This window comes from Pseudophryne corroboree, chromosome 3, assembly GCF_028390025.1.
Source record: "Pseudophryne corroboree isolate aPseCor3 chromosome 3, aPseCor3.hap2, whole genome shotgun sequence".
Lineage (NCBI taxonomy): Eukaryota > Metazoa > Chordata > Amphibia > Anura > Myobatrachidae > Pseudophryne > Pseudophryne corroboree.
In genome coordinates, this window is record NC_086446.1 from 207,778,243 (window position 1) to 207,797,287 (window position 19,045).

Here is a 19,045-nt window from a genome sequence, read left to right on the forward strand (position 1 = left end):
AGCCCTGACAGTACGAGTTAGATCACAATCCCCATGATGATTGCACCTCCCACAATAAATAGTCACATATACCGTCACACCAGCACTGTTTTGGGAAGGTTGTAAAAAAATAATAAAAAAAAATAAAAAAATAAAAATGTAAATAATAATAATAATAATAATAATAATAATAATAATAATAATAATATAAGAACAACAACACCTTACAAGGATTGCACAAGTGCATAGCATAACATACACACACATACACAGATATATTTATATACACACACACACACACACACACACACACACACACACACACACACACACACACACACATTCTGTCTATATCATATATATATATATATATATATATATATATATATATATATATATATATACATACACACGCACATAAACGTGCATACAGTACACACAGCCACAGGCACCTTCCTTGCGACATCAAACGCCGGTGAAATATGCACTCATAATAAAACTTTTGAGGGAAGCTATACACCTTCCCTGGGGAGAGAGATGGTATTTGGAATGAACTATGCTGTAATGTTAATAGTTAACAGCCCTAGTAACAATGTAATGACCCAAGTGTATTTCAGATGATTAAATTAGATGAGGCTATTTCCATGGTATTCTGTTACAACATATCCTTATGTAACAATTGCACTCATACAATGTACTGTCTGCGCTTAGGCAAGGCTGATAATTCTGTGCATAGGCGTCCAATGGCTCCTGCAGGTGACTGCAGCTCATACTGTAGGTAAGGGGAGTACTAGGATAAGCAGGTAGGAGAAGGCTGAGATGTGCTGTGTCTGCCACACGGTGACATGAAAGGTAGAGAGAGAAGGATGGGAAGAAAGGGACAGTGACAAGACGTTTGTCACCTTAGTCTGGGCAGACAGCAGCATTTCTCCTCGCGGCTATAGCTGTAAGAACAAGGTGTAGCAGAGCTGATGCTTATCATACATCATTTATTGTTTTACTACAAGGTAGAATGTTAGGGCTGGCGCCTGGGAGGGATAATCAGCAGCACCATCCTCCCTAGACTGATCTTTAGCCATATTTGCAGGCTGGGAGTTTAGTATAAGAACACCCCATCCACTAATGACAATGTTGTATTAAATAGAGAAATAATGGTTCATATCCTAAAACTTTGGTTTACGTTGAAAAAAATGCAGAAATGTAATTTACTTACTGTAGTTTGTAGTTATGAAGTCTTTGACGTGCACTAAAAATAGAAAAATGTACTTGCTGCAGCCACAAGAGGGCGCTCCTTAACTTTCACCACTTCAATAATCCAACCGTGTTAGGGACCAGTGTAATAAATTTACCGAGTATCGCTCAGATCAGTGTTACCGCAATACACGTGTTATCCTCCTACTGGAATGAGCATTATATAGGTGAGAACTGTGAGCACGCACTGTGGGATGGCTGGCAGGGAATGCTGGACTTGTATGTCTACACTCTACAACATTTGGAAACCCATAAGCGACTGACTGGGCATGGTGATACTTGTAGTTTAAAGGCTGACAGGCTCTCAGAGCATTTTGAAATTGTAGCTATATTATCTTTAGAACCACAGGGCTGGCAGAAACATAGATCCTCAGCAGCTGAAGAACCACATGAGACTGGATGAATTGAGAAGACATGCTGGAACTTGTAGTTCCAACCACAGATTGTACATTTCTTGTATTTGCCATCCAGGCAGTAGATGGGCACAGCACAATGCTTGGCAAAAAAAATAAAAATAAACGTTTTCCAGCTCCAAATGGGGATCCGTGGCACATGTACCAAACTTGTATAGCTGGTGTCAGAGAACATAACACCACATACATGCCTACAGTACTTTTGCAAAAGGATTTCAGTGAGATTGTGAAATCAACACCTATGCACATGGCATTGCAGGGGGCGTGCTCTACTTTGTCTTATAGGAGTGTCATAGAATTTAGCTATGTCCATTGTCCAACTGTAAAAGAGCTCCAAAGCAGTTATATAGTCTGACACTTATCAGGGTCGTTTTATCAGAGGTGGGGCCCAGTGTAAAGTTTCCAAATACCCTGTTCCCTCCCCTCCTGGCAGGAATCACAATAACTTCATAAAAATGGTGCGCAAGGCATTTTCCCAGAGATGTTTTTGGCCACAATTACCTTGTGGCATTTGTTCATTATAATGGGTCCAGATTGGCCGACACTGCACACCCAGAAGTCATATAATTATACTTAACCCCCCCCCCACCTCTCCCTGAAGTCCTGCGGCAGCTAGCACTACAGACAGAAATCACCGGGAAAATGGCACGTCGCAGATTTTCCTGATAATTTGCGCATGTGTAGGGGAGATGTCCCCGGGAACAAGTCGCAGGTGCCATGCTCCCAGAGACCTGAACAAAGCCAGACTCTTCTATGCTGCCGGAGAGGAGGGGGCCCGATCAGATCCTGCAGAAGGGTCCTCTCACCTCCTAAACTGTCCCTGGTCTGTAGCTTCAATGGGGAGCCTGCACACATTATCTATATGTCAGCTGGACTTGGACATATAAATGAAACCATTTTTTGGTAGCATACATCTTTATTATTTTCCCAGTATTTCCTGAATGGTGGGAATGATGACGTCAAGACTGTGGTGCACCCACCTGCCTCGGGCTCAGTGAGATTGCTAGGCTCTTCAGGCAGTCGGGGGGTCAGTATTTCTGGGAGTTTTCTCGACATTCAGGGGCAGATGTATTAACCTGGAGAAGGCATAAACAAGTGATAAACCAGTGATATGTGCAAGGTGATAAAGGCACCAGCCAATCAGTTCCATTATGTAAATTAATTGTTAGGATCTGTTTGGCTGGTGCCTTTATCACCTTGCACATATCACTGGTTTATCACTTCCTTATGCCTTCTCCAGGTTAATACATCTGCCCCTCAGTGAGAGTCTGCAAGTACTGTGTGGGCACCCACCTTGTGTCACTCAGCAGTGCAGGGCTGGGCCATGATGACACAAATTAACCTCCCTTTACATTCAGGGAGAGTAGGACAGTATGGCCCATTTTTGACTTTGTTAGTTTCAGACATGAAAGACAAAAGGTAAAAACGACAAACAAAGGGATAGATTACACTGCAAAGTACACTATGGGGTACATTCTATACGAATTGGGTTTGCTGTCTGTAGCAATCCAATGGACATCGCTGTGTGTCTCCCTGCTATATCCCCCCAGCTGGTTCAGTCTTGTGCTGGTTTTATGAAAATAGGGGGAGCCCCAGAACTATTTTCCCCCTTATTTTTCAATACCAGCCCAAGCTGAGATGTCCAGGGAGGTTTATGGATTTGGGGGTACCCTACACCATTTTTTGAATATTTTTTTTTAGACTTTTAAAGCTTATCCTATATAATTAAAGGCTAATGCTGGTCCTCATCTCTATGGGGGGATTCAAGTGTTTTTTGTGCCAGCGGCCACTAGATGGCATCTGTAGGAGCAATTCAAGTGTTGCTCTGTTTGGGTACGCACAGCTGCTGGTGCTGACATTGCTGTTATGTTGTTACGTCATTTTGATGGGCTGGTAACTAGTTTATAATATGTACCCTGCACAGAACACAGTAATCAGAACAGTGCTTTGGTAAAGCTCACCTGCCACAGATAGATTTCTTTTTTTATATCTGGTGCAAATTTTCTGTGGGTGCTATTGGTTTTACTAACACAATGGTTGGTAAATCCGGAATTTCTATTGTCTAAATGGAAAAAAAATATTTTTCAGTCCAATGATCTGTTGCAGTTTGGATTATTTAGCTACTTTTCTATCGGATTTGCTTATATGAAATGTCTGACATGCAAAATCAATGGAAAATCCAATAGGAAGTCACTGCAAGTCACAGTGAATCCAGTGCAGCAGAGGCATAACTGGGGTCTTCGGAGCCCAGGGCAAGATGAAGAGTGGCGCCCCCCCCAAAAAAAACAAAACAAAAAACAAAACAAAAAAAAACCACACACAAAAATAAGTATGTGAGCACGCCCTAAAAATGGGCGTGGCCACGCACAAGAAGGGGTGTGGCCACTGAAAATGGGGCGTGCCAACATGGCTATCACCTACCCCCTGTGTCGCCTCTCAGCATACTATCACCTACCCCTTGTGTCGTCTCTCAGCACACCTTCATTCAATTTTTGCACAGTACGCATGCAGAGTCTCCTTTTTACACAGTGCCAGATACACAATTGCCCCACAGTGCCAGATACACAGTACCCCACAGTGCCAGATACATAGTGTCCCACAGTGTCAGATCCACAGTGACATATACAGTGCCCCACAGTGCCAGATACAATGCCCCACAGTGCCAGATACAATGCCCCACAGTGCCAGTTACAATGCCCCACAGTGCAAGTTACATGCCCCACAGTGCCAGATAGGATGCCCCACAGTGCCAGATACAATGCCACACAGTGCCAGTTAAAATGCCCCACAGTGCCAGATACAATGCCCCACAGTGCCAGATACATGCCCCACAGTGCCAGTTACAATGCCCCACAGTGCCAGATACAATTCCCCACAGTGCCAGTTACATGCCCCACAGTGCCAGTTACGATGCCCCACAGTGCCAGATACAATGCCCCACAGTGCCAGTTACAATGCCCCACAGTGCCAGTTACAATGCCCCACAGTGCCAGATACATGCCCCACAGTGCCAGTTACAATGCCCCACAGTGCCAGTTACATGCCCACAGTGCCAGTTACAATGCCCCACAGTGCCAGTTACAATGCCCCACATTGCCAGATACATGCCCCACAGTGCCAGTTACAATACCCCACAGTGCCAGATACAATGCCCCACAGTGCCAGATACATGCCCCACAGTGCCAGTTACAATGCTCCACAGTGCCAGTTACAATGCCCCACAGTGCCAGTTACATGCCCCACAGTGCCAGTTACAATGCCCCACAGTGCCAGACACATACCCCACAGTGCCAGATACAATGCCCCACAGTGCCAGTTACAATGCCCCACAGTGCCAGATACAATGCCCCACAGTGCCAGATACATGCCCCACAGTGCCAGTTACAATGCCCCACAGTGCCAGTTACATGCCCCACAGTGCCAGATACAAGACCCCCGCCGCGCCGCCGCCGCAGCTTACTTCAGTCAGGATTCCGTCAGGCCGTCAGTCACCACTGCCCTCTGCTATGTGAGAGGAGGAGAGCGCAGCGCCTCTCCTGCCCCACAACGCTTCATGAAGTCCGGTCTCCAGTGGCGGCTATCTTATATGAGGCGCCGGTTGTTAGCCAATCAGAGCTCGCGGACCGGCAGCCAATCAGGAGCCGGTCCACAAGCTCTGATTGGCTAACGCCACCGGAGACCGGACAGACACGCAGCGCGGCAGCGGCAGTGAGCACATTAAGGGGCAAGAGAGACGCTGTGCACTCCTCCCCTCACATTGCAGCGGGACGGGTGGGCATGAGGCCCTGGCCGGTGGCGGCGCCTCCCTCTGCTAGGCCTGCCAAGGCGCCCAGGGCACGTGCCCCACTCGCCCATCCTTAGTTACACCTCTGCAGTGCAGTCTCACAGACTGCATCTGGCTTCACTGAGAGTGAGCAGGGTGGCGGATTTTACCTGGGGGCAGAGGCGGATTTAAAGGGGGGTGGAAAGGTTGATCGTCCCCTGTACACCTGCCCCGCATATTCGGGAAGCCACCGCCGAGTCCCGTACTCCCGCCATGCCATGGTGACCAGACTCAATCAGTGTAGCGGCTGAGTGCTGAGTGAGTATGAGACCACCACCACCGCCACTGTACGTGTGAGAAAGGTTATGGCTAAAACCAAGCCCACTTGGTTCTAGGATCTACCCTATGAGCAGTGTCTTCTGCTTCTCCAAGCATGACCCTGGCCCTGTCCTCCTTCTCCTCCTCAGTGTCCTAATGCCAATGACAAAGAATCTGACATGCGCATTAGAGGATGCTTAGAGAGGTCCATAAGGGTGTCATTTTTTAAAGCAGCAAAGCAGAACAGTGCGATGGAGTGCCTGCAGCCTGTGCCTGTCCTCCTGAGTTTGACTGTGCAGCTACTGCCACTGCTGCCTGTGTGTCCTAACCTGAGCCTGCTGAGCCCCGAGTGAGCCTGAGCCTGGTGTGTGGAAGCTGTAAGTAACTGACTCCCCTGTGGGGGTGGGGTGGGGAGCTGGTCAGAAAGACAGAGACATAATGTGGTTATGTGGAGCAGCCATGCGCCATATGATTGGGGAGATGGGGCTGCAGTGCAGATAGCAGCATATAGTTATTATGGGGCTGTCTGGTCTGACATGCATATTATTGTGGGAGGAAGGTTGGAGCATATAATTAGTACTGGGGAGGGTGTCTGTGTCTGGTCTGGACCTGGTGCATATTATTTGGGGTGAGGGGTGGGGGCTCACTGGGGAATACTATTACTGAGACATTTGGGCTGTCTGGTGCATAATATGGGGGGAGAATATGGGATCATATATACTGGGGGGAGCTGTGTGGTGGATTTTTATTACTGGGGCTGTCTAGACTGGATGTATATTATTATTTTTTCCATATGTGTTGAAACTGGAAGGGGCAGAGCTAAGTGGGAGGAGCTATGAGTAGAGGGGAGGGGTCAGTATTCTTAAACCGCCCCCCCCTTAAAAGTCTAGATCCACCACTGCCTGGGGGGGCTGCAGTCCTGCAGCACATAGGTAAAAACCGCTACTGGTTGCACATATTTAAGATATGTGTAACTCAAACTGGACATATAAAAATATTGTGACAAGGACACCTTCAAGATGGTGAAATAACTTGGTGATTGTTGGCATAATGAGGCCCCTCCCCTCCACAGGTAAATGCAGGGAGTCATGATACATGAAGAGGGTGTGGGGCCAGATGACATAATTATCATATTAACACATCATGTTGGCCCCCGCTCTTTCATACAAACCCGTATTAACAGCATTATTCTCCCCATCCTGCCCGTTTCACTAGGAAGTGGGCGGGATGTGGGAGAAACACCCACTCTTCCAGGAGTGCGGGGGACTACCCGAAAACTTGTCACTATTTTGCAGGTTACGGGAGAGTAGATAAGTATGCATAGAACCAGGGGCACTTTAACAGAGGAGGGGCCCGTGTGCACCTTCGGGTGGGCCCCCTGCAAAACATATATGTTAACTTCCTTACTTTGCCATAATACACTGAAGTGCCAAAAGTCATGGGATAGGTACCTTGTATTGTGTAGGACCCACTCTTGCCCGGCAAAGTGCACATAAACAACACACACCACTATGGAACCACCACCAGCCTGCACGATGCATTGTTAACTGTGGTTTATTGCCTCATGGGGTCTGCGCCTCACGCAAACCCTATCATCAGCCCGAAACAACTAGAACCATGACTCACTGGATCATCTTGCCAGTCCTCCAGGGTCCAATTAGTTTCGTCACGATCCCAGGTGAGGTGTTGTGTCCGGTGTCATAGTGTCAACCGGGGCACTCTGGTGGGTCATCTGCTCCCATATCCCATGGAACCTGAAGAACGCTGCACTGGCCTGATGAATATGCGTCTGATACCTGGTGCATTGAATGTGGATGTGATTTGAGCTAGTGTCACTTGTCTGTTCTGGCCAGATGCCATTGGTCACAATTATAAAGAACCCGTGGTAGGCCACTGCACTGTCCATGGTGGGTGGTAATGCCTTCCAAGAGGTATTCCCAGTACACACGTGACACTAGATAGAGTAAGGTTGAATGGCCGCACAACTTCAGAAATAGAATGTCCCATCTGTCGGGCACCCACTATCATGCCCTTCGAACTCTGATAATTCATGTTGCCTTGCCGTGAGCGGCCTAGTTGGTGTTGAACAGACTCACAATATGTCAGATCACAACTGATGCAGGTCTGGACATTTCCAAGACGTCACAGTACAGAGACGCCACCTACCATTACATTCACGTACTGCTAACCCAATACTTTTGGCACTTCAGTGCTTGTATGTATACGTGGCCCTGAGGAAACTTACTTTACATGGATATTTACTATTTTCTTAACTGATATGCACAAACATTTAAAATGAATAAAACAATGGATAAAAACCATAGTACTGTTAAAACAAACACACACACACACACACACACACACACACACACACACACACACACACACACACACACACACACACACACACACACACACTACATATATCTATATATAAAAGTGAATAAAAGTCCTGCATTATATTTCCAGCAACAGTATCTGTAAAAGATAACCTACAGAATGTAAAGGTCACGATTTTTAGTAGAATGAGCTTGGCCATGGTTATACGAATAGCTGTTTAGTTATATAATACAATGTGACAGTCTCTCCAGACCAATTAGATCGGGTGATGATAACCTCCGGGTGTTTAGTGAAAACATTGCACTTATACAGCAGCATGGGCATATAGAGCAGAGGAACAGAACATGGAATGACAGAAAGGAAATCAACCTGCAGTTCAGAAAAGGTGAATGAAGGATATTCTTTTTTTTATTGTGTATTAGTTTTTAGTAGGTTTTATAAATTTTACATTTGAAAGCAGAAAGATAAAGCAAATAAAACATCAGCGGTAAACAATATACACACAGAGTTACATTGAATTAAAGTGAATTAAAAGAGAATAGAGAAAGAGAGAACAAATTAAACAAACTGATGTTTATATGACGTATCTGTATGTGATATACTTGCCATTTTGTTTGGCTCTTTATCTTTATGTTCTTTTTATTTTTCTTCTTTGTAAGGATACTCTTTTGTAAAGTATTTTTATTTTTTGGCTTAGTAAATTAGCTTTTACAATGACTCTATTGTACACAATGGATATAATTGTGTTTTGTTTGGTGTCTGGAGAAACAGAATGAAAACATTCATTTTATACACTGACAGGAATGTCTGTATAAAAGGGATGTAGTTAATATCCCGGCGAATGGGATCCAGGTGGTCAGAATAGCGAAGCCGGCATCCCGACTGCCGAGAATGCCGACAGCTGCACCAAGGCAATTTCCACTCGCGGGTGTCCACAACACCCATAGAGTGGGAATAGAACCTGTGGCGAGCGCAGCGAGTCATCGAGCCCACAGCGCACCGAGGCCGGAAGGGGATTTCTAGCGCTCGCCCCACTGCCAGCATTCTGACGGCCAGGATCCCGGTGTCGGCATACTGATTTCTGGGATCCCGGCCACCAGGATTCCATTCCCAACCCGTATAATGAACTACTCCCATTACATTGCATGGTTTGCTGAGAATAGTATATTTTATTAAAAAAAAAGTAAATTAATTGTAAGTATAATTTTTATGTTAAATATAACATACATTTATAAAGAGGTTAAAAACCCTTTTTTTTTACTCATGGACAAGGGTTGCCACCTTTTGAATTCTTTTATTACTCACAGCTTAAAGAAATGTATTAATCTTATACTCAGTCGAGTCACATGATTATGACCACTTCCTACATATGACGTTGGCAGCGCGTAGCCCATGAAGTATGTCACGTGTCGTGCGCTGGCTTGGTTGTGGGTATATAAGGTATGCGGTAGGCCGTCTACACACATCACTGGTTGCTGTCATAGGTAAAAATAAGATTTTACTTACCGATAAATCTATTTCTCGTAGTCCGTAGTGGATGCTGGGGACTCCGTCAGGACCATGGGGATTAGCGGCTCCGCAGGAGACAGGGCACAAAACTAAAGCTTTAGGATCAGGTGGTGTGTACTGGCTCCTCCCCCTATGACCCTCCTCCAAGCCTCAGTTAGGATACCGTGCCCGGACGAGCGTACACAATAAGGAAGGATATTGAATCCCGGGTAAGACTCATACCAGCCACACCAATCACACCGTATAACTTGTGATCTGAACCCAGTTAACAGTATGACAAACGTAGGAGCCTCTGAACAGACGGCTCACAACAATAACAACCCGATTTTTTTGTAACAACAACTATGTACAAGTATTGCAGACAATCCGCACTTGGGATGGGCGCCCAGCATCCACTACTGACTACGAGAAATAGAATTATCGGTAAGTAAAATCTTATTTTCTCTGACGTCCTAAGTGGATGCTGGGACTCCGTCAGGACCATGGGGATTATACCAAAGCTCCCAAACGGGCGGGAGAGTGCGGATGACTCTGCAGCACCGAGTGAGAGAACTCCAGGTCCTCCTCAGCCAGGGTGTGCCCCTGACCAAGTAGCAGCTCGGCAAAGTTGTAAAGCCGAGACCCCTCGGGCAGTCGCCCAAGATGAGCCCACCTTCCTTGTGGAATGGGCATTTATATATTTTGGCTGTGGCAGTCCTGCCACAGAATGTGCAAGCTGAATTGTACTACACATTCAACTAGCAATCGTCTGCTTAGAAGCAAGAGCACCCAGTTTTTTTTTTTTTTTGGGTGCATACAGGATAACAGCAAGTCAGTTTTCCTGACTCCAGCCGTCCTGGAAATCTATATTTTCAGGGCCCTGACAACATCTAGCAACTTGGAGTCCTCCAAGTCTCTAGTAGCCGCAGGTACCACAATAAGCTGGTTCAGATGAAACGCTGACACCAACTTAGGGAGAAACTGGGGACGAGTCCGCAGCTCTGCCCTGTCCGAATGGACAATCAGATATGGGCTTTTGTGAGACAAAGCCGCCAATTCTGACACTCGCCTGGCCGAGGCCAGGGCCAACATCATGGTCACTTTCCATGTGAGATATTTCAAATCCACAGATTTGAGCGGTTTAAACCAACGTGATTTGAGGAATCCCAGGACTACGTTGAGATCCCACAGTGCCACTGGAGGCACAAAAAGGGGGTTGTATATGCAGTACTCCCTTGTCAAATTTTTGGACTTCAGGAACTGAAGCCAATTCTTTCTGGAAGAAAATCGACAGGGCCGAAATTTGAACCTTAATGGACCCCAATTTGAGGCCCATAGACACTCCTGTTTGCAGGAAATGCAGGAATCGACCGAGTTGAAATTTCTTCGTGGGGCCTTCCTGGCCTCACACCACGCAACATATTTTCGCCACATGTGGTGATAATGTTGTGCGGTCACCTCCTTCCTGGCTTTGACCAGGGTAGGAATGACCTCTTCCGGAATGCCTTTTTCCCTTAGGATCCGGCGTTCAACCGCCATGCCGTCAAACGCAGCCGCGGTAAGTCTTGGAACAGACATGGTACTTGCTGAAACAAGTCCCTTCTTATCGACAGAGGCCCTGAGTCCTCTGTGAGCATCTCTTGAAGTTCCGGGTACCAAGTCCTTCTTGGCCCATCCGGAGCCACGAGTATAGTTCTTACTCCTCTACGTCTTATAATTCTCAGTACCTTTGGTATGAGAAGCAGAGGAGGGAACACATACACCGACTGGTACACCCCTGGTGTTACCAGAACGTCCACAGCTATTGCCTGAGGGTCTCTTGACCTAGCGCAATACCTGTCCAGTTTTTTGTTCAGGCGGGACGCCATCATGTCCACCTTTGGTCTTTCCCAACGGTGCACAATCATGTGGAAAAAACTTCTCGATGAAGTCCCCACTCTCCCGGGTGGAGGTCGTGCTGAGGAAGTCTGCTTCCCAGTTGTCCACTCCCGGAATGAAAACTGCTGACAGTGCTATCACATGATTTTCCGCCCAGCGAAGAATCCTTGCAGTTTCTGCCATTGTCCTCCTGCTTCTTGTGCTGCCCTGTCTGTTTACGTGGGCGACTGCCGTGATGTTGTCCCATTGGATCAATACCGGCTGACCTTGAAGCAGAGGTCTTGCTAAGCTTAGAGCATTGTAAATTGTTCTTAGCTCCAGTATATTTATGCGGAGAGAAGTCCCCAGACTTGATCACACTCCCTGGAAATTTTTTCCCTGTGTGACTGCTCCCCAGCCTTTCAAGCTGGAATCCGTGGTCACCAGGACCCAGTCCTGAATGCATAACTGTGGCCCTTTAGTAGATGAGCACTCTGCAGCCACCACAGAAGAGACACCCTTGTCCTTGGAGACATGGTTATCCGCTGATGCATCTGAAGATGCGATCCGGACCATTTGTCCAGCAGATCATACTGAAAAGTTCTTGCGTGAAATCTGCCGAATGGAATCGCTTCGTAAGAAGCCACCATTTTTCCCAGGACCCTTGTGCAATGATGCACTGACACTTTTCCTGGTTTTTGGAGGTTCCTGACTAGCTCGGATAACTCCCTGGCTTTCTCCTCCGGGAGAAACACCCTTTTCTGGACTGTGTCCAGAATCATCCCTAGGGACAGCAGACGTGTCGTCGGAGACAGCTGCGATTTTGGAATATTTAGAATCCACCTGTGCTGTCGTAGAACTACTTGAGATAGTGCTACTCAGACCTCCAACTGTTCTCTGGACCTTGCCCTTATCAGGAGATCGTCCAAGTAAGGGATAATTAAGACGCCTTTTCTTTGAAGAAGAATCATCATTTCGGCCATTACCTTGGTAAAGACCCGGGGTGCCGTGGACAATCCAAACGGCAGCGTCTGAAACTGATAGTGACAGTTTTGTACCACGAACCTGAGGTACCCTTTGTGAGAAGGGCAAATTTGGACATGGAGGTAAGCATCCTTGATGTCCAGGGACACCATATAGTCCCCTTCTTCCTGGTTCGCTATCACTGCTCTGAGTGACTCCATTTAGAATAGGTCTCACCGAGCCGTCTGGCTTCAGTACCACAATATAGTGTGGAATAATACCCCTTTACTTGTTGTAGGAGGGGTACTTTGATTATCACCTGCTGGGAATACAGCTTGTGAATTGTTTCCAATACTGCCTCCCTGTCGGAGGTAGACGTTGGTAAAGCAAACTTCAGGAACTTGCGAGGGGGAGACGTCTCGAATTTCCAATCTGTACCCCTGGGATACTACTTGTAGGATCCAGGGGTCCACTTGCGAGTGAGCCCACTGCGTGCTGAAACTCTTGAGACGACCCCCCACCGCACCTGTTTGTACGGCCCCAGCGTCATGCTGAGGACTTGGCAGAAGCGGTGGAAGGCTTCTGTTCCTGGGAATGGGCTGCCTGCTGCAGTCTTCTTCCCTTACCTCTATCCCTGGGCAGATATTATGGGGACGAAAGGACTGAGGCTGAAAAGACTATGTCTTTTTCTGCTGAGATGTGACTTGGGGTAAAAAAGGTGGATTTTCTAGCTGTTGCCGTGGCCACCAGGTCCGATGGACCGACCCCAAATAACTCCTCCCCTTTATACGGCAATACTTCCATGTGCCGTTTGGAATCTGCATCACCTGACCACTGTCGTGTCCATAAACATCGTCTGGCAGATATGGACATCGCACTTACTCTTGATGCCAGAGTTTCGCATATATAGAAATGCATCTTTTAAATGCTCTATAGTCAATAAAATACTGTCCCTGTCAAGGGTATCAATATTTCCAGTCAGGGAATCCGACCAAGCCACCCCAGCGCTGCCCATCCAGGCTGAGGCGATCGCTGGTCGCAGTATAACACCAGTATGTGTGTATATACTTTTTAGGATATTTTCCAACCTCCTATCAGTTGGCTCCTTGAGGGCGTCCGTATCTGGAGACGGTAACGCCACTTGTTTTTATAAGCGTGTGAGCGCCTTATCCACCCTAAGGTGTGTTTCCCAACGCGCCATAACTTCTGGCGGGAAAGGGTATACCGCCAATAATTTTCTATCGGGGGAAACCCACGCATCATCACACACTTCATTTAATTTATCTGATTCAGGAAAAACCACATGTAGTTTTTTCACACTCCACATAATACCCTTTTTTGTGGTACTTGTAGTATCAGAAATATGTAACATCTCCTTCATTGCCCTTAACAAGTAACGTGTGGCCCTAAAGGAAAATACGTTTGTTTCTTCACCGTCGACACTGGAGTCAGTGTCCGTGTCTGTGTCTGTGTCGACCGACTGAGGTAAAAAGGACGTTTTAACGACCCTGACGGTGTTTTAGACGCCTGGACAGGTACTAATTGGTTTGCCGGCCATCTCATGTCGTCAACCGACCTTGCAGCGTGTTGACATTATCACGTAATTCCTTAAATAAGCCATCCATTCCGGTGTCGACTCCCTAGAGAGTGACATCACCATTACCGGCAATTGCTCCGCCTCCTCACCAACATCGTCCTCATACATGTCGACACACAAGTACCGACACACAGCACACACACAGGGAATGCTCTGATAGAGGACAGGACCCCACTAGCCCTTTGGGGAGACAGAGGGAGAGTTTGCCAGCACACACCAAAAACGCTATATTATACAGGGACAACCTTTATGTAAGTGTTTTTCCCTAATAGCATTTTAATATATATATATACATATCGCCAAATAAGTGCCCCCCCTCTCTGTTTTAACCCTGTTTCTGTAGTGCAGTGCAGGGGAGAGCCTGGGAGCCTTCCCACCAGCATTTCTGTGAGGGAAAATGGCGCTGTGTGCTGAGAATAGGCCCCGCCCCCTTTTCGGCGGGCTTCTTCTCCCGTTTTTCTGAGACCTGGCAGGGGTTAAATACATCCATATAGCCTCCAGGGGCTATATGTGATGTATTTTTAGCCAGAATAAGGTATTATACATTGCTGCCCAGGGCGCCCCCAGCAACGCCCTGCACCCTCCGTGACCGTTGGTGTGAAGTGTGTGACAACAATGGCGCACAGCTGCAGTGCTGTGCGCTACCTTCATGAAGACTGAAAAGCCTTCTGCCGCCGGTTTCTGGACCTTCAATCTTCAGCATCTGCAAGGGGGGTCGGCGGCGCGGCTCCGGGACGAACCCCAGGGTGAGACCTGTGTTCCGACTCCCTCTGGAGCTAATGGTGTCCAGTAGCCTATGAAGCCAATCCATCCTGCACGCAGGTGAGTTGAACTTCTCTCCCCTAAGTCCCTCGATGCAGTGAGCCTGTTGCCAGCAGGACTCACTGAAAATAAGAAACCTAAAAACTTTTTCTAAGCAGCTCCTTAAGAGAGCCACCTAGATTGCACCCTGCTCGGGCGGGCACAAAAACCTAACTGAGGCTTGGAGGAGGGTCATAGGGGGAGGAGCCAGTACACACCACCTGATCCTAAAGCTTTAGTTTTGTGCCCTGTCTCCTGCGGAGCCGCTAATCCCCATGGTCCTGACGGAGTCCCCAGCATCCACTTAGGACGTCAGAGAAAAAGGGATGATTACCAGCTTTCAGGCCAAGGGTGGCAGTATTTCGGAAACAGCGCAATTTGTGTACTGATCACATGCTACTATGGTGAAGGTGTATAATGACTGGACAAATGGCACCATTGCGAATAACCTGCATGGAAACTGTGGAGCCCCAGGTGCCATTATTGTGAGAGGTGGATGTCGGCATTGAAGGTGCATGAGGGCTGACTGACACGATACAGTGGAGCAGCTCACCATCAAAAAGAACCTGGGGGCTACCAAACATGTGTCTAAAATGACAGTTCAGCGAACGTCTAGCTGCTGACCATGCTGCACACGGCGGTTACTATGGCTATTAGCTGGTGGTGATAATAATGTGACTCGACCATGTATAGCGCCAACCTCTTCTGTTGCACTGTAGAATTGGGAACAGACAGTATAAAAATAAGAGAATGAATAGAATGTAAGACTACTTTGTGCAAAAGATCCAGAGAACAAGCAGCCTAAGGTCTTTACTGAGAATGTCCCAAGAACATTGAGGTAGTAATCAGGTATGATGTATTGTAAAACCTTTCTGACGCTAACGAGTATGTCATACCAGTAATAGAAAAAGTGACAATACGTTTATTAATAAATATACAGCAACAGGTAACTGCTACGAAATCAGCTCTGAAACAGATGCTAGCAGATTAACAAGGCAAATAATTTATTTAGAAGCATAGAAATAAAAGTGTATAAAAGCAGAAATAAAACAGTTGCAATAACTACTGCCAAATAGTTAGTTCAAGGTAAAGCAATTGGGCTGTATTGGCATAAACACATAGATAATTAGCTCCGAAGAATAGAAAATATAGGGTGAATTAGCTCTGAAGCAAAGAAAAGTCTTGTATCTATAGCATTTGTGCACAATTTGTCATCTAAAGGTAAAATGTAACATAGCTATTGATTCAATTGTTTTTTAAATATTCATTGTAGTTTAAATATAAACTACAGTATACACTGTACAACAGCATGGACTGAGACTGTAATGAACATTGTCTGATCTTATTCATACCCTTCAACATGACCCGCCCCACTAGGTACAAAATGCTCTGTTTCTGGACTTCCCTCTTAATTTATTATTGCCATCACCTGTGAAGAAAGTAGGAACAGCTTTCTTATCATTTAACTAGTTCAACACAGGTGATGGAAATCATAAATTAAGAGGGAAGTCCAGAAACAGAGCATTTTGTTCCTAGTGGGGCGGGTCATGTTGGAGGGTCTGCTTATTTATAGGATATAATACAGCTACATCACCAGCCTTTTATCTTAGGCCTGTGTGAAAGTCATGCTGATGTACTGTAGAAGCACCAGAAGATGTATATGACTTGATTTTACCTAATTCTCCTCCACCATTTTGCTCTGTCAAGTCCATACTTGCCTACCTGACCCTCTCCATGAGGGAGAAAATACTCTGTTCCTGGACTTTCCTGGTAATGTATGATTGCCATCGCCTGTGGTGAGCTAGTTAATTGATAAGAAAGGTGTTTCACCACAGGTAATGGCAATCATACATTACCAGGAAAGTCCAGGAACAAAGCATTTTCTCCCTCATGGAGAGGGTCAGGTAGGCAAGTATGGTCAAGTCCTGTCAGACCTGATTAAATGAAACTCACTTTATACTGTCAATTTTGAAAATCAGCCAGGTCAAATTCAGCCGGTGTAGACCGCCAGTGCTGGTTTATGATTACTCAATCTTGCAATGTGAATCTTAAGTAATGTGACAACATAATTGTTCTAAAACACTTTATTTACATGGAATAAAAGAGAATTTGATATGTACGTATCTACATTAAGTGTAGACAATGGTGGTCATTCCGAGTTGATCGCTAGCTGCATTAGTTCGCTGTGCAGCGATGATGCAAAAAAATTGGCACTTCTGCGCATGCGTATGCGGTGCAATGCGCATGCGCGACGTGCTATTACAACGAACGATGTAGTTTCACACAGGGTCTAGCGAAGCATTTTAAGTCGCACTGATGGCCGCAGAGTGATTGACATGAAGTGGGCGTTTCTGGGTGTCAACTGACCGTTTTCAGGGAGTGTTCAGAAAAACGCAGGCGTGCCAGGAAAAACGCAGGCGTTCCAGGAAAAACACAGGTGTGGCTGGGCGAACGCAGGGCGTGTTTGTGACATCAAAACAGGAACTGAACAGTCTGAAGTGATCGCAAGCGCTGAGTAGGTTTAGAGCTACTGTGAAACTGCACCAAAAAAACTTTGTAGCCGCTCTGCGATCCTTTCGTTCGCACTTCTGCTAAGCTAAAATACACTCCCAGTGGGCGGCAGCATAGCGTTTGCACGGCTACTGAAAACTGCTAGCAAACGATCAACTCAGAATGACCACCAATGTTCACTGTGGAGGAACATTCTGTACTCTATATATTAGTAACCACTACTGGGGTATATACGCCAGGAAACAGTACACCTGTCCAGGTTTTTTTTTTTGCAACCTAGCCATATATAGTTTTATTGTGCAGTACAGAAAATATAAAACAAAAACAAATCCTAGCCAATCCCCCCCCCCCCCCACACACACACATACACACACATACACACAAGAATTCCCGATCCACCACCTTGACTAGGGCCCCACTGCAGAGATGGCAGGTAAGCACAAAAGCACAATTTTAATTTACTATATCACAAAGGTTGTTTCTCACCTAAAACAGCTAGTGCATGGGAAAGCAAGCCTATTTAGCAACTGTCATAGCAGATCTTGTACCACCTTGTGCCACGCTATACATAAAAACCATGTTTTAAAAAAAAACATAAAAAAAAAATGTAAAGGTTTTAACAATACTTAATATTTTGTTACATATTTTTGTATATATTTGTTTTCATTTTTAATTTATTTCCTATTTTTTTGAAGGTGTGTTTGAGTGGATATATGTAGGGTTCCATGCTGTACTTCTGCGTCCATTAGGGAGGGTTAGGGACCCTGCTTGTTTTATTTGTACTGGGCCTCACAATTTCTAATGGCAGCCCTGTGTGCCACTGGTCTCTGTGGCTGGCAGCAACATCTAGGGGGAAATTCAGACTGGATCACTGCAGCTGCAGTGATCGCAGTCTGAATTACTTTGTGGAGTGCGCTCGCGCACCCCGGGAGCCCAGTGAGATGCTAAGAGCATCTCTGGGCTGAGATCGCCTTTACCTGATTGACAGGCAGAGGCGGTTGCAGGGCAGGAGGGGGCGTGTCAATAGCGTTTGAATGCCGTTGGCGGGGCACGGTCCAGACAATGGAGGTGTGTCCGGACCGTTGTGGCATCACATGCAGCCGCTGCGACCCGGGATGAGGCGAGTAGCTCTCTGCCAGCGCGCTGGAGCTACGCTGGCAGATGCAAAAGCATCACCACTGTGCGATGCTTTTGCACCCTTGCAATGGGAGGGGGGGGGGGGGGGAGTACCAGCCCTGTGCTGTGCGTCCCCCCGCATGTCTGAGAAACTGATCGTAGATGTGCTAAATTTAGTACATCTGTGATTAGATCTGAATTAGGCTCATATGGGCAGAATTATTAAGCCTGGTGAAGTGATAAAGTGGAAGGTGATAAAGCACCAGCCAGTCAGCTCCTAACTGACATTTTTCAAACCCAGCCTGTAACATGGCAGTTTGGATTTGATTGGCTCGTACTTTATCACCTTCCACTTTATCACTTCACCGAGCTTAATAAATCTGCCCCATAGTCTCTCAGTAGCATGCACTGTGTGTTCTGAAACTCACTATGGCACTGCAAATCCCAGCAGCCTCTCCTGGAATGCGACTTGTCTCTAATCTTCTTCTCACAGTTCTCGTCACTATAAACCACACTTGCCTACTCCAGGACCTTGACTAGGTGTGTGCGTAATGTGCTCCGTACATAGCGCTGCAGTTTAGGGGGCGCTGTTGGCAGCACTTGTCAATTATGAATTATCTAATTACTTTCACTTGCAGCTTCCCTCCT